Source organism: Bombina bombina, chromosome 3 (assembly GCF_027579735.1).
Source record: "Bombina bombina isolate aBomBom1 chromosome 3, aBomBom1.pri, whole genome shotgun sequence".
Lineage (NCBI taxonomy): Eukaryota > Metazoa > Chordata > Amphibia > Anura > Bombinatoridae > Bombina > Bombina bombina.
Genome location: NC_069501.1, coordinates 824,555,626 through 824,575,304, shown reverse-complemented (window position 1 = coordinate 824,575,304; position 19,679 = coordinate 824,555,626). Strand labels below are relative to the sequence as shown.

The 19,679-nt window shown below is 41.8% G+C and overlaps 1 protein-coding gene across 2 annotated transcripts in view; it reads left to right on the top strand.

The window, feature by feature from the left end:
- Positions 1 to 19,679, top strand: part of ARHGEF7 (Rho guanine nucleotide exchange factor 7) — a 657,452-nt gene that overhangs the window by 266,826 nt on the left and 370,947 nt on the right. The gene's annotated exons all lie outside the window — the stretch shown is intronic.

The following is a 19,679-nucleotide window of genomic DNA, read 5'->3' as shown; positions in this document are numbered from 1 at the left end:
TTGCAAATGCTAAATGTGGATCAATTCACCAGACAGTCTCTAAAGTAGAGGCTAGATCCTCATCAGGTTTAATAGGCATGGGTTGTCAGGTGTGGTGGCATGTCTCAAGCAGGACCATGTTCCAACTATTCTGATAGCTTTATCCTGGCCTCGCAGGATCTGGTATGAGGATCTGATGAGGATGTTCAGCTTGCCTTCTTGGCATCTACCTTTTGAGATCTGACCTGCTGTCTCTGGGTCCATTCTTTTATCAACACCTACAATCCCTCAACCTAACTGCATGGAGATTGAACGGTTGATCCTCTCACACAGAGGTTTCTCTGATTTGATGATTGATACATTAATCCAGGCCTGTAAGCCTGTCACTAGAAAGATTCACCATAAAGTATGGGAGGCCTATTTATTCTGGTGTTTTAAACAGGGCAATTCCTGGCATTCTGTATGAATACCTCAAATCCTCAGGTTTGTACAAGAGGGCCTTGATACTGGACTGGCAGCCAGTTCTTTAAAGGGCCAGATTTCCGCTTTGTCTTGATTACTACACAGAAAACTAGCTTGATTGCCTGAAATTCAATCATTTGTTTAAGCCCTGAACAGAATAAGACCGGTAAAGAAATTATCTGCTCCTCCATGGAGTTTGACTCTGGTTCTGAGGGTTTTACAACAACCTCCTTTTTGATCCTATGCACAATTTGGATTTAAAACTAGAGTGTCAGAATTGTTGGCTCTTTCTTGGGTGGTTCCTTTTTTAGTCAGGATAAAGCGGTTTTGATGACGAAATCGAGTTTCCTTTCTAAGATGGTCAACTGGAAATATTTTTTCCTTCTTTGTGTCCTAATCTTAAATCTCCAAAGGAGAGATTATATAATCTGAATGTATTTAGAGTGCTAAAATTTTACCTACAGGCGACCAAAGATTTTTTTGTCAGTTTTCTAGCCTGTTTGTGTTGTTTTTTGGTAAGGGTCATAGGCCACATCTTTGTTCTTATCTTTTTGGCTATTTGGAAGCTGGCCAAGATCCACCTGTCAAAATTACTGTTCATTCTACTCGTTCAGTATCTGTACTACAGAAGCCTCATTTGTTCAGAATGAGGCTTCTGTAGAAGAAATCTGCGAAGCTGTGACTTGGTCTTCACTTCACACCTTTACAAAATTGTACCATTTGGTAGAAAGATTCTTCAGGTGGTGGTGCCTAGTAAATATGTGTCTTCCTTTTTTCCCACCCATTATTGCAGTCATTCCAGTTCTGCCTCTTAGCAAATTCACCTTATACAATTTTTTACCTGACAAGGATCATCGTACAGTACCAGAATTTCTTCCTAAAGTACCCCAGTCATTCTTTGCCTTTCGTCCCAGGAGGAAGTTTTAGAATTTTTAATTTTTGTTTTTGTGTCTTATGGAGGGTAGTACTCTTCGGCATGGGACAGGAGTTTTAAGTAGTCCTGTCAGTCTCTCAGTGAGGGCTTGGATGAAAGTTAGAGTCCGGAGATGCAGGGAGTTTCTTTCTGCGAAACCATCCCCACTCATATTAACAGCTCCTCAAGCAATCGGCTTTGTCGAACTTCGCTCCGCTGCCTGCTTTCTTCTCTCAAGTCCATGGCGGAGGCGATGCTACTATCCGTCTTACTTGAAGGGCCGTGTTCCTGTTCGACGGCGTAGATTCCGGTAAGATTGTTTCATTTTACTTTATTCGTCAATATCTTGTAATGTGAATGTTTCCCGAGAGGCTACCACCTTGCGGGTCTAACCTATACATATGGGTATCAGTGAGTCTCTTTTAGTATCTTGGAATTGAGGGTTAATATCTCCTGAGGGGGGTTATTGAACCGGGGGGGGGGGGGGGATTTATAATCCTGTTTGTTATGGGATTCAACCTGCTTATGTGTGATGTTTACTGGGCTCGTGATTGGAACATTGAGGCCTTTGGAAGTGACGCAGCCTTTATGGTTGGGTGCACTTTTTTGTACTGTACGGTTCACCTTGTGTTCGGGCGTAGAATAGTTCAGTTTTTCCATTATCCGCATTCCCGACCGCGTGGTGAAGGAAATTTTCTAGTCCGCAGAGGTCTGGTCATAGGAGGTAGTCAGTGCCCCAGCCTACTTTAGTCCATATTTAAATATCCTCTATCCAGTTATGGAGGATTCTGATGCTGAGACTATTTTGATTTCAGATTCTGTATCCGGTGATGAATCCGGAGTGGCCTTGTTGACTCCTGTCAACCACTTTTGTTCCGTTTGCTATTTCAGAGCGCATGGATCCTCGGGCTTGGGGAATCAAGCGACTGCTGAGCCATCCACCTCTGGGGTCCTGTCCTCCGAAAGGCGAGTTCCCTACCAAATCATACTTCTGCACATGCGGATAACCCAGTTTATGGTTCCTCCATGCGGGGCGGCGTGTTTCCCCCGGAGGTTGCAGCGCGTATTCGCTTCCACATAATGTTGGCGATTGTTCGTCTGCATAGTCCAGACGTTTATTTGAGAATGTGCTTGTGCCCTATTGTCCCGGACCTTTCCGCCTTGGGGAGGGCCTCTACTGTTCCCCGCGGGTGTATCTGTTCCTGAGTGTTGTGCCTTTCGTTACTGGATTGCGCGCCTTCGCGTGTTGCCAGATACAGGGATTTTCAGTCTGATACTTCGAATGGTGCACCTCATTAGACATGTGGGGATGAAGTAATCTCCTGATTGTCATTTGTTTGAGATCTTTCCCAGTTTTGTAAGAGAGCGCTCTGTTTGGCTGGTCCTGCGGGGAGGCCTGTGTCTTTTTGGGCGTTAAACTCCGGGTTGCCTTATATTTTATTTATATCCTATGGGATGTCTTTGTTTTTGTTTCCTTCGGGAACCTTCTGGGATTGATACTCTTTACTTCTTCGGATAGTTGTTTTGGACATGATAGGCCTATGTTAAAAATGTTTGTTTTCTGTTTTTTTCCCCTTTGAGGGAGAATTTATGCGGCTTGCTGGTTGTACTCTAGGTGCAGGCTGGTCCTGTCGGTTCGTTCGGTCTTGCGGCTGTTCAGACACGTGGTGCTTTTCTGCTCGGCTGGTTTGGTAGAAGCGCGAGAAAGCCCATCTACACGGGTGAAACGCGTAGAGAAAGAGAGTTGCTGACCCTGTCAAGAACTTACAACTAGGTACCTAGTAGATTACCCGCGCGTGAAATACGCTAAGAGCGGAGGTTGCTTCACAATATCAGCTCAGCTGATTACCCTTTTGCTACAGCTGCATATAACCAACGGAGGTGAAAATCTCGAAAGACGCTGACTGGAGAGGTAACGGTTTCGGAGAAGAAAAGATTCCGGCATTTCCCCAGCTGCCTGTCAAGTGTGGCCATCTGATACACAGCTGTTCAAGATTGTCATCGAACTTGGCGAGGAAAAGATTCCGGTATTACCCCAAGCTGCCTGTCAAAAGTGATCATCTGGCACACAGCCGTTCAAGAGTGTCATCGCGCTTGGCGAGGAAAAATTCCGGTAAAAAGTATAAGTCGTTTTGCTAAGTAAACTGACATATAGCAGGCTGTTAAGGTGAGAAGTGTATACAATACTAATAATTAGTGACTGACGAACAAGGCTCACGGAGTCAATACTCATTTATCTGAAGTGATCCAAATATACCTTTTTGATAAACAAAGTTTCACCTACTGCACATTCTGCATATACTGAAGCAGTATTTTGGCCTACACATAAGATTATGGGAAATAATTGCAATATGTGTTAACACTTGAAGAGTTGATACAAACATAAGGAGTAACTACTATATTGACACTTTCTAACTAGCAACATTTGCTTTCCAACACTGATACACACTGGATCCCACAGCAATAAAGAGGAACATTTGACGCTTCCTTTGATTGGATATTCTCTTAGCCAGCAATATTGTTTTTTAGATTTTTGTTTTTTGATTTTTGATATTTTTTCATTTTTACATTTTTTAATTTTTAGGGTGGTATTCCATATAGTACTTTTTTTTCGATTTATTTTATTTGTAATATTTATCCTTTGCAGGGAGACGTCCCGCATATTGTGCAATTTATCTTTGATAGTAAACCTTTTAAATTACTTGGTGTATTGTTTTCTTCATTATGGATGCCTAATTAATGCTGATTAAGTGTGCTGGTTTCTCTTAGCTTTTAGCGCCCTCTCATTTACGTTTTTTGTTGAGTTTTATAATTTTGCCATCTAGGGGAAGGTGGCAGGAGAGTGGCTTAGATAAACCTTTGGATTTTAGCGCTGTATTATTCTTTTCTATAGAAGCGCCGAGTGCTCAGGTTATCATTGTTTTTCATGTTCAACTAAGCATTTCAGATGACCTATGGGTCCATGAGGCGGGAAGGATTGTTTTAATGCTCTGCAGGTGAATGGGCTGGCTGTTCCTCTGCTTGGCAAGCTACTTGTAGTGGGGTCCTTTTCTATGACATCTGTGTTGGGATTTTTTTTTCTTTCCCATTAGCTGGTGACTTTAGGCCTTAAGGACAGTTGTTGCCCTTCCGGCATCATCCCTTTTCTTTAGGGGATATTCTCCTCCTTATGGAGATAGAGTCCTTGCTTGGGGCTTCTCCTGGATTGGAGGCTGAAAGGTTGGTGTTCTCCCTGTGGTCTTGCTGGCTCCAAGCAGACTTGTTGGGCCATTATCTGATAGATCATTTGGTCTATGGCCTTGTTGTCTGGTTTCAGAGTCGGGTTGTACTTGTACTTTGTTCTGATGGCTGTGCTACCCTTATGCTTGTTCCTGTACCTGTTTCAGGATTCTTTTGCTCCCCTGTCTTGGATCCATGAGGCTGGGTTGGTCCAGCTGGTTGTAGGTCTGCCGGTCAGATAGCCGAGCATTCTAAGGCACTGCGTTTGGGTCGCAGTTTCCTCTGGATGTGTGAGCTTTGTTGAGTCAACCTGTTAGCTTAGTCTGCTAGGGTATAGATTTTCCTTTCAATTTGCTCCATTGATTAGAAGAGGGTTTACTCTTCCTTCAGATTCTGAGGGTATACTCTCCTTCTCGGGGGGCCTCGGTTGAGGGTTTGTGTTCACCTTCTACCTGTGTGTAGGTCTGGCGACTTAGGTTGCCTGGAGCATGCCCTCTGTCTGGGGGTTGCATTTGCGGTCTGTTTCTTGCCTGACTGCTTCTTCCTCGCAAGTACCCTCTGTGTCGTCCTGTTATGGTCTCTGTGTTCTCAAACTTGGGGTTTTTCTCCTGGGTTTTGCACACTTTTTCATGGTTGTATACTTTGGTATTCTATGGTCAGAGACTGGGAGGACTTTGCCTCTTCAGTTGCATTCCGTGCTTGCAGGATGTTGGAGAGACGTCTGTTCTGTCTCTGTACCCGGTCTTAAACCGGGTTTCGCTTGGTATAGGCGTGGCCTTCTTTCCCTGTTTGGGCCCCTTTGGGTCTCTGTGAGCTGGGCTCACTTGTAGAGGTGTTCTTTTTTGTATTAGGGGACCTTTCGGTTTCCTTGGTTCTCCTTTGCCTTGTTCCCTTGGGGGTTTCGACTGATGTCTCCATTTATGGAGATGAGCGGTGGTGGACCGTTTGTTAGGCGACGGTGTCTCCTGGAGGACTGTTGGCTCAGTCGAGTTAGTTTGCGGTCTCATGTTTGGCTTCACACTAACTGTGAGTCAGTGTCATTGGGGCTTTTTCTCGGCTTCAAACAAAGTGTTTTTTTTATTGGGTAGGGCTTTAGGCCTGGTGCCCTCAGTATGGGCCGCCTATTGTACCCTTGCGTCTTGGCATTGTGTCCTCTATAGCTTGGGTATTGTTTTCCCAAAAGTAAAGAATGCAGCTGTGGACTCTCTTTCCATTTAAGAAGAAAAACATAAATTATGCTTACCTGATAATTTCCTTTTCTTCTGAAGGAAAGAGTCCACAGCTCCCCACTCGTAATTTTATGTGGGGCGTCCTTATATTCTTCTGGCACCTTTTCACCCTGCTATTTCTTCTACTGTTCCTTGTTCCTCGACAGAATGACTGGGGGTTGAGGGGAGTGGGAGGAGTATTTAAGCCTTTGGCTGGGTTGTCTTTGCCTCCTCCTGGTGGCCAGGTTCTTATTTCCCAAAAGTAATGAGTGCAGCTGTGGACTCTATCCATCAGAAGAAAAGGAAATTATCAGGTAAGCATAATTTGTTATTGCCCTTCTCACATTCTGTACAGACAGAAAGCCTTTTAAAGGTTCAATTCCTTCATACACTTGATGTAGTGAGATGTTTGCATATTTACCTGGAAATAACTAATGACTTTCCTAAAACATCTCACTTGTTGGTTGTTATCTAGTAAAACAGACTATTGCTTTTTTGGATTGTCAAATGTACCATCAAAGAATACAAGCTTCAGCTAGCGCTGCGGAATCTGTTGGCGCTCTACAAATAACCGATAACAATAATAAGTCAGCAAGTTGTTATTCCTTATTGCATTAAGGCTCACTCAACTAGGGCAGTATAAACGTCCTGGTCTTTGGAGGCTAACACCTGTGTCTGAGATTTTGTCAAGTTGCAGTCTGGAAAAATCATCATACCTTTGTGTCTTATTACATGTTGGACATTCTTCAGTCCAATTTTGCAATAAATGTTTTGTTTTCTGTTGTTTCTTGATACATCTAAACTTTTTGCAGCATATTGTTTTGTAGTTCTGTGTTTTTTGTCACCCAATGTTTACTGCTTTGTAATCTTTTCAAGGCAATAGGGATCCAAACTGCAATTTCTATATCTTTGCCAAATATATAAGGGGTTCATTTTTAATTGGGTCTATGTGGGCAGGGTTTTTTTTTTTTTTTAATTGCCCCCGTCAGGGAAAGTTGTTCAAGGCAATGTGGATCCAATTATAAGTGGTCCAAGATAAAGAAATTGCAGTTTTATTTTATGTATAACACACAACTCTCTCTCTCTCTCTCTCTCTCTCTCTCTCTCTCTCTCTCTTTGTTACAAAAGTTCTTGTGAATTCTAAGAGCTCAGTAGTGTCATATTCATTAACTTGTTATGGAGATGGGTGTATGGTTTGGCAAATTTTTTTCCCAAATATCTGTCAGAGTGGGATAATTTTAAAGTTTTTTTTCCATGCCAAATGACATCTTTTTCTTTAGTGTCTTATTCCTCATTATGTGCTGGAAAAGGGGTAATGTTTTTGAAAATCTAGCCATCTGGCATAGCCCTATAATTACATGAGACATGTGTCATGGCGTGTGATGTAAAGCCATCTGGCCTGCAATGTTGTCTGTGTTGTCCAGGAAGTAGCAATTTACAGAATTTACTTAAGATTTTGTTCTTATGTCTAACTTTGTGTACGATTGTTTGTATAAAAGTGACTTTTTTTTTATTATAAGTTCCTGGCTTTTTAATCAGAGCAAATTCTACTGCAGAATTTTCAAACAAGAATGTTACACAGGTTTCTCCAACATAGGTGTGTCCGGTCCACGGCGTCATCCTTACTTGTGGGATATTCTCTTCCCCAACAGGAAATGGCAAAGAGCCCAGCAAAGCTGGTCACATGATCCCTCCTAGGCTCCGCCTACCCCAGTCATTCTCTTTGCCGTTGTACAGGCAACATCTCCACGGAGATGGCTTAGAGTTTTTTAGTGTTTAACTGTAGTTTTTATTATTCAATCAAGAGTTTGTTATTTTAAAATAGTGCTGGTATGTACTATTTACTCAGAAACAGAAAAGAGATGAAGATTTCTGTTTGTATGAGGAAAATGATTTTAGCACCGTAACTAAAATCCATGGCTGTTCCACACAGGACTGTTGAGAGCAATTAACTTCAGTTGGGGGAACAGTGTGCAGTCTCTTGCTGCTTGAGGTATGACACATTCTAACAAGACGATGTAATGCTGGAAGCTGTCATTTTTCCCTATGGGATCCGGTAAGCCATGTTTATTACGATGGTAAATAAGGGCTTCATAAGGGCTTATTAAGAATGTAGACTTTTCTGGGCTAAATCGATTCATTTTTAAAACATATTTAGCCTTGAGGAATCATTTTATCTGGGTATATTGATATTATAATATCGGCAGGCACTGTATTAGACACCTTATTTCTCTGGGGCTTTCCCAAAGCATAAGCAGAGCCTCATTTTCGCGCCGGTGTGGCGCACTTGTTTTTGAGAGGCATGGCATGCAGTCGCATGTGAGAGGAGCTCATATACTTTGAAAAGGCTTTCTGAAGGCGTCATTTGGTATCGTATTCCCCTTTGGGTTTGGTTGGGTCTCAGCAAAGCAGATACCAGGGACTGTAAAGGGGTTAAAGTGTTAAAACGGCTCCGGTTCCGTTATTTTAAGGGTTAAAGCTTCCAAATTTGGTGTGCAATACTTTTAAGGCTTTAAGACACTGTGGTGAAAATTTGGTGAATTTTGTACAATTCCTTCATGTTTTTTCGCAATTGCAGTAATAAAGTGTGTTCAGTTTAAAATTTAAAGTGACAGTAACGGTTTTATTTTAAAACGTTTTTTGTACTTTATTATCAAGTTTATGCCTGTTTAACATGTCTGAACTACCAGATAGACTGTGTTCTGAATGTGGGGAAGCCAGAATTCCTGTTCATTTAAATAAATGTGATTTATGTGATAATGACAATGATGCCCAAGATGATTCCTCAAGTGAGGGGAGTAAGCATGGTACTGCATCATTCCCTCCTTCGTCTACACGAGTCTTGCCCACTCAGGAGGCCCCTAGTACATCTAGCGCGCCAATACTCCTTACTATGCAACAATTAACGGCTGTAATGGATAATTCTGTCAAAAACATTTTAGCCAAAATGAACCCTTGTCAGCGTAAGCGTGGCTGCTCTGTTTTAGTTACTGAAGAGCATGACGACGCTGATATTAATATCTCTGAAGGGCCCCTAACCCAATCTGAGGGGGCCAGGGAGGTTTTGTCTGAGGGAGAAATTACTGATTCAGGGAACATTTCTCAACAGGCTGAACCTGATGTAATTGCATTTAAATTTAAGTTGGAACATCTCCGCATTCTGCTTAAGGAGGTATTATCCACTCTGGATGATTGTGAAAAGTTGGTCATCCCAGAGAAACTATGTAAAATGGACAAGTTCCTAGAGGTGCCGGAGCTCCCAGAAGCTTTTCCTATACCCAAGCGGGTGGCGGACATTGTTAATAAAGAATGGGAAAGGCCCGGTATTCCTTTCGTCCCTCCCCCCATATTTAAAAAATTGTTTCCTATGGTCGACCCCAGAAAGGACTTATGGCAGACAGTCCCCAAGGTCGAGGGAGCGGTTTCTACTTTAAACAAACGCACCACTATACCCATAGAGGATAGTTGTGCTTTCAAAGATCCTATGGATAAAAAATTAGAAGGTTTGCTTAAAAAGATGTTTGTTCAGCAGGGTTACCTTCTACAACCAATTTCATGCATTGTCCCTGTCACTACAGCCGCATGTTTCTGGTTTGATGAGCTGATAAAGGCGCTCGATAGTGATTCTCCTCCTTATGAGGAGATTATGGACAGAATCAATGCTCTCAAATTGGCTAATTCTTTCACCCTAGACGCCACTTTGCAATTGGCTAGGTTAGCGGCTAAGAATTCTGGGTTTGCTATTGTGGCGCGCAGAGCGCTTTGGTTGAAATCTTGGTCGGCTGATGCGTCTTCCAAGAACAAGCTACTAAACATTCCTTTCAAGGGGAAAACGCTGTTTGGCCCTGACTTGAAAGAGATTATCTCGGATATCACTGGGGGTAAGGGCCACGCCCTTCCTCAGGATCGGCCTTTCAAGGCGAAAAATAGACCTAATTTTCGTCCCTTTCGTAAAAACGGACCAGCCCAAAGTGCTACGTCCTCTAAGCAAGAGGGTAATACTTCTCAAGCCAAGCCAGCTTGGAGACCAATGCAAGGCTGGAACAAGGGAAAGCAGGCCAAGAAGCCTGCCACTGCTACCAAGACAGCATGAAATATTAGCCCCCGATCCGGGATCGGATCTGGTGGGGGGCAGACTCTCTCTCTTCGCTCAGGCTTGGGCAAGAGATGTTCTGGATCCTTGGGCGCTAGAAATAGTCTCCCAGGGTTAACTCCTGGAATTCAAGGGACTTCCCCCAAGGGGGAGGTTCCACAGGTCTCAGTTGTCTTCAGACCACATAAAAAGACAGGCGTTCTTACATTGTGTAGAAGACCTGTTAAAAATGGGAGTGATTCATCCTGTTCCAATAAGAGAACAAGGGATGGGGTTCTACTCCAATCTGTTCATAGTTCCCAAAAAAGAGGGAACGTTCAGACCAATCTTAGATCTCAAGATCTTAAACAAGTTTCTCAAGGTTCCATCTTTCAAGATGGAAACCATTCGAACTATTCTTCCTTCCATCCAGGAGGGTCAATTCATGACCACGGTGGATTTAAAGGATGCATATCTACATATTCCTATCCACAAGGAACATCATCGGTTCCTAAGGTTTGCATTCCTGGACAAACATTACCAGTTCGTGGCGCTTCCTTTCGGATTAGCCACTGCTCCAAGGATTTTCACAAAGGTACTAGGGTCCCTTCTAGCGGTGCTAAGACCAAGGGGCATTGCAGTAGTACCTTACCTGGACGACATTCTGATTCAAGCGTCGTCCCTTCCTCAAGCAAAGGCTCACACGGACATTGTCCTGGCCTTTCTCAGATCTCACGGCTGGAAAGTGAACGTGGAAAAGAGTTCTCTATCCCCGTCAACAAGGGTTCCCTTCTTGGGAACAATTATAGACTCCTTAGAAATGAGGATCTTTCTAACAGAGGCCAGAAAAACAAAACTTCTAGACTCTTGTCGGATACTTCATTCCGTTCCTCTTCCTTCCATAGCTCAGTGCATGGAAGTGATCGGGTTGATGGTAGCGGCGATGGACATAGTTCCTTTTGCGCGCATTCATCTAAGACCATTACAACTGTGCATGCTCAGTCAGTGGAATGGGGACTATACAGACTTGTCTCCGAAGATACAAGTAAATCAGAGGACCAGAGACTCACTCCGTTGGTGGCTGTCCCTGGACAATCTGTCTCAAGGGATGACGTTCCGCAGACCAGAGTGGGTCATTGTCACGACCGACGCCAGTCTGATGGGCTGGGGCGCGGTCTGGGGATCCCTGAAAGCTCAGGGTCTTTGGTCTCGGGAAGAATCTCTTCTACCGATAAATATTCTGGAACTGAGAGCGATATTCAATGCTCTCAAGGCCTGGCCTCGGCTAGCGAGGACCAAGTTCATACGGTTTCAATCAGACAACATGACAACTGTTGCGTACATCAACCATCAGGGGGGAACAAGGAGTTCCCTAGCGATGGAAGAAGTGACCAAAATCATTCTATGGGCGGAGTCTCACTCCTGCCACCTGTCTGCTATCCACATCCCAGGAGTGGAAAATTGGGAAGCGGATTTTCTGAGTCGTCAGACATTGCATCCGGGGGAGTGGGAACTCCATCCGGAAATCTTTGCCCAAGTCACTCACCTGTGGGGCATTCCAGACATGGATCTGATGGCCTCTCGTCAGAACTTCAAAGTTCCTTGCTACGGGGCCAGATCCAGGGATCCCAAGGCGGCTCTAGTGGATGCACTAGTAGCACCTTGGACCTTCAAACTAGCTTATGTGTTCCCGCCATTTCCTCTCATCCCCAGGCTGGTAGCCAGGATCAATCAGGAGAGGGCGTCGGTGATCTTGATAGCTCCTGCGTGGCCACGCAGGACTTGGTATGCAGATCTGGTGAATATGTCATCGGCTCCACCCTGGAAGCTACCTTTGAGACGAGACCTTCTTGTTCAGGGTCCGTTCGAACATCCGAATCTGGTTTCACTCCAGCTGACTGCTTGGAGATTGAACGCTTGATTTTATCGAAGCGAGGATTCTCAGATTCTGTTATCGATACTCTTGTTCAGGCCAGAAAGCCTGTAACTAGAAAGATTTACCACAAAATTTGGAAAAAATATATCTGTTGGTGTGAATCTAAAGGATTCCCTTGGGACAAGGTTAAGATTCCTAGGATTCTATCCTTCCTTCAAGAAGGATTGGAAAAAGGATTATCTGCAAGTTCCCTGAAGGGACAGATTTCTGCCTTGTCGGTATTACTTCACAAAAAGCTGGCAGCTGTGCCAGATGTTCAAGCCTTTGTTCAGGCTCTGGTTAGAATCAAGCCTGTTTACAAACCTTTGACTCCTCCTTGGAGTCTCAATTTAGTTCTTTCAGTTCTTCAGGGGGTTCCGTTTGAACCCTTACATTCCGTTGATATTAAGTTATTATCTTGGAAAGTTTTGTTTTTAGTTGCGATTTCTTCTGCTAGAAGAGTCTCAGAATTATCTGCTCTGCAGTGTTCTTCTCCTTATCTGGTGTTCCATGCAGATAAGGTGGTTTTACGTACTAAACCTGGTTTTCTTCCAAAAGTTGTTTCTAACAAAAACATTAACCAGGAGATTATCGTGCCTTCTCTGTGTCCGAAACCAGTTTCAAAGAAGGAACGTTTGTTGCACAATTTGGATGTTGTTCGCGCTCTAAAATTCTATTTAGATGCTACAAAGGATTTTAGACAAACATCTTCCTTGTTTGTTGTTTATTCAGGTAAAAGGAGAGGTCAAAAAGCAACTTCTACCTCTCTCTCTTTTTGGATTAAAAGCATCATCAGATTGGCTTACGAGACTGCCGGACGGCAGCCTCCCGAAAGAATCACAGCTCATTCCACTAGGGCTGTGGCTTCCACATGGGCCTTCAAGAACGAGGCTTCTGTTGATCAGATATGCAGGGCAGCGACTTGGTCTTCACTGCACACTTTTACCAAATTTTACAAGTTTGATACTTTTGCTTCTTCTGAGGCTATTTTTGGGAGAAAGGTTTTGCAAGCCGTGGTGCCTTCCATTTAGGTGACCTGATTTGCTCCCTCCCTTCATCCGTGTCCTAAAGCTTTGGTATTGGTTCCCACAAGTAAGGATGACGCCGTGGACCGGACACACCTATGTTGGAGAAAACAGAATTTATGTTTACCTGATAAATTTCTTTCTCCAACGGTGTGTCCGGTCCACGGCCCGCCCTGGTTTTTTAATCAGGTCTGATAATTTATTTTCTTTAACTACAGTCACCACGGTACCATATGGTTTCTCCTATGCAAATATTCCTCCTTAACGTCGGTCGAATGACTGGGGTAGGCGGAGCCTAGGAGGGATCATGTGACCAGCTTTGCTGGGCTCTTTGCCATTTCCTGTTGGGGAAGAGAATATCCCACAAGTAAGGATGACGCCGTGGACCGGACACACCGTTGGAGAAAGAAATTTATCAGGTAAACATAAATTCTGTTTTTCTTAAGAATATGGCTAATGCAACATGAGGAAAGCTCACCTGTGCATTTACATGAATAAAGTAAAATAAACACAAACTCAGTTGAAAAAATCACAAGAATCAGACATAACCCATATGAAAAAGATGAAAAGCATATACAGGTACAGGCAAATATCTCTTAAAGGACCAATCTATGCAGTAGAATTGCATAATTAACAAGTGCATGATAAAAAGACAATGAGTTAACACCCACTCTGAATTTCAAATAAGCAGTAAATTATTTTTTTTCTGGCAAATTTTATTTTTTCTCACATTTTCCAGCCCCCTGTATCATGTGACAGACATCAGCCAATCACAGATTAGTATATGTATATCTTGTGAGCTTGTGCACATGCTCAGTAGGATCTTGTTCCCCATAAAGTGTGTATATAAAAAGATTATGCAAAATTAAATAATGAAAGTAAAGTGTCTTAAAACTGCATGCTCTTTCTGAATAATAGAAGTTTATTTTGACTTGAGTGTTCATTTTACGTATTTCAGAATGTGTGTAAGAGAGCTCTGGAATTATATACTCACCATATCCCTGTATCAGAGAGTATGTCTGTTCTAATTAATTTTAAAAATCCTCAAATGAATATATATTATGAGATTAGTATGAATAATATAATACTGATCAGTGGTCCACAAACTTATTCTGGCCATCGTTGACTTGCTTCCATAAACTCACCATCAGCACCTCCCTACCTTACCCAGTAAAAATATTATTCAGAATAGTGATGCACAGCCCCGAAGATAATAAAAAAATGCATTTTGAAAGAGTAACAATAAAATAATAATTACAATTTTAAATTAGACTTTTTAATATAATTTAAAAATGTAGTTTGAAAGTTACTGTGCAAAAGTCTTTCTTTCCTAAGATATGGAGACTCCACAACGTCATTCCAATTACTAGTGGGAATATCTCTCCTGGCCAGCAGGAGGAGGCAAAGAGCACCACAGCAAAGCTGTTAAGTGTCACTCCTCTACCCATATTTCCCAGTCATTCTCTTTGCCTCTGTCAATGGAGGAGGTGAAGTTTGGTGTCTGAAGAAAAATTTGAACTACAAGCAAGTTTTCTCTTGTAAGATGTATCGAGTCCACGGATTCATCCTTTACTTGTGGGATATTCTCCTTCCCAACAGGAAGTGGCAAAGAGAGCACACAGCAGAGCTGTCCATATAGCTCCCCCTCCAGCTCCACCCCCCCTAAGCAATGCTCTAAGCAATCGGAAGGGTAAAGTGAATGTGGTAAAAAAAATGTAGTTTCTATTTTCTACAAGCAAGATTTTGTTATTTTAAATGGTACCGGTGTGTACTATTTACTCTCTAGCAGAAAGGAGACGAAGATTTCTGCAGGGAGGAAGATGATTTTAGCATGTTGTAACTAAAATCCACTGCTGTTCCCACAAAGGACTGAGGAGTGCAAGAAAACTTCAGTTGGGGGGAACGGTTTGCAGGTTAGGCTGCAATAAGGTATGTTCAGTTTTTTTTTCTAGACAAGACTGTGATAATGCTAGAGAAGCCCAGAGGCAGAACTTTTCTTCACTTTCTGTGATGAGATTTTTTTTAGTGAAAAATTTTCTGCAGGTCATTTTTAAATAAAATGTTAAAGGGACACTGAACCCAAATTTTTTCTTTCGTGATTCAGATACAGCATGCAACTTTAAGCAACTTTCTAATTTACTCCTATTATCAAATTTTCTTCATTCTCTTGGTATCTTTATTTGAAAAGCAAGAATGTAAGTTTATATGCCGGCCCATTTTTGGTGAAAAACCTGGGTGGTTGTTGCTGATTGGTGGATACATTCACCCACCAATAAACAAGTGCTGTCCAGAGTCCTAATCCAAATATTGGCTGGCTCCTTAGCTTAGATGCCTTCTTTTTTTAAACAAAGATAGCAAGAGAATAAAGAAAAATTGATAATAGGAGTAAATTAGAAAGTTGCATAAAACTGCATGCGTTATCTGAATCACGAAAGAAAAAATTTGGGTTCAGTGTCCCTTTAAATTAGATAGTTGCACTAAGGCACCAGTTCAACTGCAATGTGTTGGTTAACTAAAGAATAAAGCCATTTTTAATGCTTTATAATATAATTGCATTGCAAATTAGCTGCATACAAAAAGAGACATTTTAAAATATCTCTTGAATAAATCTGTTTTATTTTCTCTTGGTCTAACATAGAAATGTAGTAATAAAAAAGATGCAATGCTCATACTAACGTCTTACATTCAGAATAAACAGCTTTGCAGACTGGGAAAAGCTAAGGGGCGGGTTTGAAAAAATCTCTGAGAGCCAGTCAACAAGCATTGTGCTGCTGCTTTGCAGCGCTACTGCATATTTGACTGCTAACTTCAAACAGCACTTTGCTCTGGGTGCACTGTGTTAAGGAAAATTTGCACACTGCAACCAGAGCACAGCTCTGTTTGAAGAGAACTGTCTAATGTGGAGCAGCACTAAAAGTTCAAGCACTAACAGTTCCTGCATGTGTCCTGTTCTTTCTGCAGGCATGCTGCATTTTCTGCGATGACATCTCAGATCACTGTATGTTCTGCCTTGGGGTAGAGAAGACTGATAATATCCCCATGAGGGAAGGGTAAGCTGTATTCAGAGACTAAGTATGGAATTTCAAGCTTACATAACAGGGCTAGTTTATGCTGGTTGACACTACTTTCAAGGCAAACGGTTTTTATTGAAAATATTGTTTTTTGAGACACTTTGAAGGTTCCTTTGGGTTTCTTTCAGGGGTTATTACCCACATGGCTAATATTAAAACCCTTTGGAGTGTTTCTTTAGGCCTCACAAGCACCGTAGTGAGGTGGGAGGGGCCTAATTTTGCACCTCAGATGCGCAGTAATATTTGACTAGAAGTTCAGGCTGTTTCACATGGAGGGTCCTGCTGCAGTTTGAGGGCCTATAAGAAGCTTTTTCCCCACAAATCTGGTTCCTAAGGGCAGGTAGGGCCACAGCAGAGCTGTGGCAAGGTGCTGAACGTTTTTTTAACAGTTTTTTTGGCTTACTGTCGATCCGGTTTGGGCATTAAGGGGTTAATCGTTTTTATTGCTAGTGGTGCAATCATACTAATGCTTTAGGTACATACTGTAAAAATTTCAAAAGGTTTGCTGCATTTTTTTCACTGTTTTGCAAAATTGTGTGCCTTTTTTATCCCTTAAAGGCACAGTAACGTTTTTTTTTCAAAGTGTGTTTTTACTTGATTAAAGTGATTTCCAAGCCTGCTTGTTTTACTACTAGTCTGTTAAACATGTCTGACACCAAGGAAAATCCTTGTTCAATGTGTTTAGAAGCCATGGTGGAACCCCCTCTCAGAATGTGTCCCACTTGTACTGATATGTCTATACACTTTAAAGAACATATTGTTACACTTAAAAATATGGCCCAAGATGATTCTCAGACAGAAGGTAACGAGGTTAGCCCGTCAACCTCTCCCCAAGTGTCCCAACCAGTTACGCCCGCTCAAATGACGCCTAGCACCTCTAGTGCGTCTAACTCTTTTACCTTGCAAGACTTGGCGGCAGTTATGAATAATACCCTCTCAAAGGTCTTATCTAAACTGCCCGTGTTACCTGCAAAGCGTGATAGCTCTGTTTTAAGAACAGATAATGAGCATTCTGACGCTTTAGTAGCCGTATCCGATATACCCTCACAACGCTCTGAAGTTGGGGTAAGGGATGTGCTGTCTGAGGGAGAAATTTCCAATTCAGGAAAGGTTTCTCCTCAGACAGATTCAGATATATTGGCTTTTAAATTTAAACTAGAACACCTCCGCTTATTGCTCATGGAGGTATTAGTTACTCTGGATGACTGCGACCCTATGGTGGTTCCAGAGAAATTGTGTAAAATGGACAAGTACCTGGAAGTTCCTGTTTACACTGATGTGTTCCCGGTCCCTAAGAGGATTGCGGATATCGTTACTTGGGAGTGGGATAGACCAGGTATTCCCTTCGTTCCCTCTCCTGTTTTTAAGAAAATGTTCCCCATATCTGACCCCATGCGGGACTCGAGGCAGACGGTCCCTAAGGTGGAGGGGGCTATTTCTTCACTTACTAAACGCACAACCATACCAATTGAAGACAGTTGTGCTTTCAAAGACCCTATGGATAAAAAATTAGAGGGTTTACTTAAGAAATTTTTGTTCAACAAGGTTTTCTTCTCCAACCTATTGCGTGCATTGTTCCTGTAACTACTGCAGCTGCTTTCTGGTTCGAGGCGCTGGAAGATGCGCTCCAGACGGAGACCTCATATGAGGACATTATGGACAGAATTAAGGCTCTTAAGCTGGCTAATTTTTTTATCACATATGCCGCTTTCCAACTAGCTAAGTTAGCGGCAAAGAATTCAGGTTTCTTTCATGTAATTAGCAAGAGTCCATGAGCTAGTTACGTATGGGATATACATTCCTACCAGGAGGGGCAAAGTTTCCCAAACCTTAAAATGCCTATAAATACACCCCTCACCACACCCACAATTCAGTTTTACAAACTTTGCCTCCGATGGAGGTGGTGAAGTAAGTTTGTGCTAGATTCTACGTTGATATGCGCTCCGCAGCAAGTTGGAGCCCGGTTTTCCTCTCAGCGTGCAGTGAATGTCAGAGGGATGTGAGGAGAGTATTGCCTATTTGAATGCAGTGATCTCCTTCTACTGGGTCTATTTCATAGGTTCTCTGTTATCGGTCGTAGAGATTCCCTTTTCAGATCGACGATATACTCTTATATATACCATTACCTCTGCTGATTCTCGTTTCAGTACTGGTTTGGCTTTCTACAAACTTGTAGATGAGTGTCCTGGGGTAAGTAAATCTTATTTTCTGTGACACTCTAAGCTATGGTTGGGCACTTTGTTTTTAAAGTTCTAAATATATGTATTCAAACATTTATTTGCCTTGACTCAGAATGTTCAACTTTCCTTATTTTTCAGACAGTCAGTTTCATAATTGGGATAATGCATTTGAATTAATCATTTTTTCTTACCTTCAAAAATTTGACTCTTTTTCCCTGTGGGCTGTTAGGCTCGCGGGGGCTGAAAATGCTTCATTTTATTGCGTCATTCTTGGCGCGGACTTTTTTGGCGCAAAAATTCTTTTCCGTTTCCGGCGTCATACGTGTCGCCGGAAGTTGCGTCATTTTTTTACGTTATTTTGCGCCAAAAATGTCGGCGTTCCGGATGTGGCGTCATTTTTGGCGCCAAAAGCATTTAGGCGCCAAATAATGTGGGCGTCTTATTTGGCGCTAAAAAATAAGGGCGTCGCTTTTGTCTCCACATTATTTAAGTCTTATTTTTTCATTGCTTCTGGTTGCTAGAAGCTTGTTCTTTGGCATTTTTTCCCATTCCTGAAACTGTCATTTTAAGGAATTTGATCAATTTTGCTTTATATGTTGTTTTTTCTCTTACATATTGCAAGATGTCTCACGTTGCATCTGAGTCAGAAGATACTACAGGAAAATCGCTGTCTAGTGCTGGAGCTACCAAGCTAAGTGTATCTGCTATAATTTTTGGTATCTGTTTCTCCAGCTGTTGTTTGTATTGCATGTCATGACAAACTTATTAATGCAGATAAAATTTCCTTTAGTACTGTTACATTACCTGTTGCTGTTCCGTCAACATCTAACTTTCAGAGTGTTCCTGATAAACATAAGAGATTTTATTTTTTAAATCCATTAAGAAGGCTATGTCTGTTATTTCTCCTTCTAGTTTACATAAAAGTCTTTTAAAACTTCTCTTTTTTCAGATGAATTTTTAAATGAACATCATCATTCTGATACTGATAATGGTACTTCTGGTTCAGAGGTTTCTGTCTCAGAGGTTGATGCTGATAAATCTTTGTATTTGTTCAAGATGGAATTTATTTGTTCTTTATTTAAAGAAGTATTAATTGCATTAGAAATAGAGGATTCTGGTCCTCTTGATACTAAATCTAAACGTTTAAATAAGGTTTTTAAATCTCCTGTAGTTATTCCAGAAGTGTTTAATCTCCCTGATGCTATTTCTGAAGTAATTTCCAGGGAATGGAATAATTTGGGTAATTCTTTTACTCCTTCTAAACGTTTAAGCAATTATATCCTGTGCCATCTGACAGATTAAGAGTTTTTTTGGGACAAAATCCCTAAGGTTATGGGGCTGTGTCTACTCCTGCTAAATGTGCTACTATTCCTACAGCAGATAGTACTTCATTTAAGGATCCTTTAGATAGGAAAATTGAATCCTTTCTAAGAAAAGCTTACTTATGTTTAGGTAATCTTCTTAGACCTGCTATATTTTTAGCGGATGTTGCTGCAGCTTCAACTTTTTGGTTAGAAGCTTTAGCGCAACAAGTAACAGATCATAATTTTTTAGCATTATTATTATTCTATAACATGCTAATAATTTTATTGGTGATACCATCTTTTGATATCATTAGAGTTGATGTCAGGTATA